The sequence below is a fragment of the Sus scrofa genome, chromosome 17, assembly GCF_054392235.1.
Source record: "Sus scrofa isolate SSC_HxYL_T2T_F1_AM1 chromosome 17, Sscrofa_HxYL_maternal_Yorkshire_Landrace_v2.0, whole genome shotgun sequence".
NCBI classification, from domain to species: Eukaryota; Metazoa; Chordata; class Mammalia; order Artiodactyla; family Suidae; genus Sus; species Sus scrofa.
Genome location: NC_139399.1, coordinates 28394695 through 28397264, shown reverse-complemented (window position 1 = coordinate 28397264; position 2570 = coordinate 28394695). Strand labels below are relative to the sequence as shown.

General features: G+C 44.5%; 1 pseudogene; it reads right to left on the bottom strand.

Annotated features, from left to right (window-relative positions):
* Nucleotides 1-579: 579 nt before the first annotated feature.
* Nucleotides 580-1376, bottom strand: LOC110257460 (large ribosomal subunit protein uL1 pseudogene; annotated as a pseudogene).
* Nucleotides 1377-2570: the final 1194 nt, after the last annotated feature.

Below are 2570 nucleotides of genomic sequence, written 5' to 3'. Positions count from 1 at the left end.
GGAGTTCTGTTGTGGCTCAGTGGTAATGAACCCAACTAGTATCCATGAGGATGAGGGTTCAATCCCTGGCCCTGATCAGTGGGTTAAGGATCTGCGTTGCCCTGAGCCATGGTATAAGTCGCAGAGAGGGCTCAGATCTGGCGTAGCTGTGGCTGTGGCATAGGCCAGAAGCTGCAGCTTCAATTTGATTTCAAGCCTGGGAACTTCCATGTGCTGAGGGTGCGGCCCTAAAAAACAATCAATCATCATTCCTGATTTGAGTCAGCATCATGGGTTTGGTTCAGTGAGTGGTTCTTGAGGTCTTGGCATATTGTTGCCATAGCAGCAATTAATCCAGGTTAAAAATGAACAAACAAACAGCAATACCTGCATAAACAATTACTTTATATCTCCCAGTCTTTCTTACATTGAGTGGGGTGGTCAGATAACACAGTTCTGGTCAAGAGAAAGAAATGAAAGTCACAAGTTGGGGCTTCTCAGAAAGGCACTCAATGGAGGAGAGACTTGACTGGCTTCCACCTTTTTATAGAATGTGGAGGCAATGCAGGGGTGCAGCAGCCATTCTGAAACCCTGAGGCAACAGTGATGAGTTTGGAAGACTACATCCTAAGATGGCTTCATGGAAAGGAAAAAGCAGACAGAGACAGCCTATTTCCTGATCAATTCTTTTTTCTTCTTCTTTTTTTTTTTTTAAATGGTGGCAGATGGTTTATTGACCTGATCCTCAGTACAGGTGCAGGGGCTTGTTCATGGTGTCCTTAATGTACAAAGTCCAGATGTTCTGCCAATTTTTCTTGAGCAATGACACCAGGAAGTTGAGAGCTAAGTGGGTGCTGTACACCAGCTCATCATTTGTCATCTTCATGTGGCCAACAGCCACTGCCAGACACCACACTTCTTCATCTGGAACTTGATCGTGGACTTCACTTCATCAACTTTGGCCACCATATCCTCATTGTGGGTCAAGGAAGGGAACTTGCCAGCCTTATTCAGGCCAGGGCCCAGGATCCCTGGAATCTGCTTGAATAGAGCCTCTGAAGCCAAAAAGGCATCGTACTTCTTGGCCAGCTTCTTGACCAGTTTCTTATTCTTGCTGAGTTTCTTCAGTGCCTCAGTGTCCATGTGCAGGACATCCACAGCCTTGGCCTCATCACAATGCTGCTTATCTCCCAGAACACACATGGAGAACTTGGGGCGGAGAGTAGACTTAATCCTGACGGTGCCTAAGAAGCATTTGTCCTTCTGAGGGTCATAGTTCTTCAGGCTGATCTGAAGCTCCACAATCTCCAGAAACTTTCAGCACTTGCAGTAGTTCCCATGCAGGACCTCCCGAACTGCCTCGTACAGGGTGTTGTGATGCTCATCCATGCTGCTCATGATGCCTGGAGCAGTGATAACCAGAAAAGAGCCTGATCAATTCTTATATGAGAAAAATATAACCCCCAATTTGTTTAACCCACTCTAGTTCATTTTTGTCACTCAGTGCTGAATATACATTCTCACTTAAAAAAAAATGTAAATATATACATGGCATGCCTTGGTGCGTGAAACTTTGTAAAATTAACATATTTACAAAGGTGTGTGGCCATATAGGAGAGAGATACAAACAAAAAAACCCACATCTTTCCAAGAGGCTTCCCTGGTCACCACAGGTGCCTGAAGGAAGAAAGAGCACTGAATAGAATAAGGATGAGAGGCTGGGAAAGAGAAAAGCCTACATGGATCTACTTAGGGTAAGCAGGACAGTTGCCTGCTCTAGAGCCTAGCCAAGGGACAGATGCCTTTTCAAGTTATATACCCTAAGGAGTATTTGGTGCCATGGAAACAAAGATAAAAATGTGCACAAGGGAGTTCCCGTCGTGGCTCAGTGGTTAACGCATCTGACTAGGAACCATGGGGTTGCGGGTTCAATCCCTGGTCTTGCTCAGTGGGTTGAGAATCCGGCGTTGCTGGGAGCTGTGGTGTAGGTTGCAGATACGGCTTGGATCCCGCTTAGCTGTGGGTCTGGTGTAGGCTGGCAGCTACAGTTCTAATTCGACCCCTAGCCTGGGGACCTCCATATGCCGCGGGAGCGGCCCAAGAAATGGTAAAAAAAAAAAAAAAAAAAAAAAAATTCACAAAACAGGAGTTCCCTAGTGGCTCAGTGGGTTAAGGATCTGGCCCTGTCAATACAGTGGTCTGGGTTGCTGCTGTGGCTCAGGTTCCATCCCTGGCCTGGGAACTTTCACATACCACAGGCATAACCAAAAAAATGTGCATAAAATAGATATAGAAACAAGAAAGACTGCAGATAAAATTTTCCCTAGGAATATAGCAATTGCTTTCCCATATCCTTGTGGGAAAATCCATAATATTGGCGAACTGAAAGCATTTGAGCTTTAGGTCTTTGGGAATTCATTAATTCATTCAACAAAGATTAATCAAGTTCCTTGATAACTGATTTATCATGATTCCTTTTATTTTTAAATTTTTAAATTATTTTTTATTTTGTTTTGTTTTGTTTTAGGGATGCACCTGTGCATATGGAATTTCCCAGGCTAGGAGTTGAATTGGAGTTGTAGCTGCTGGCC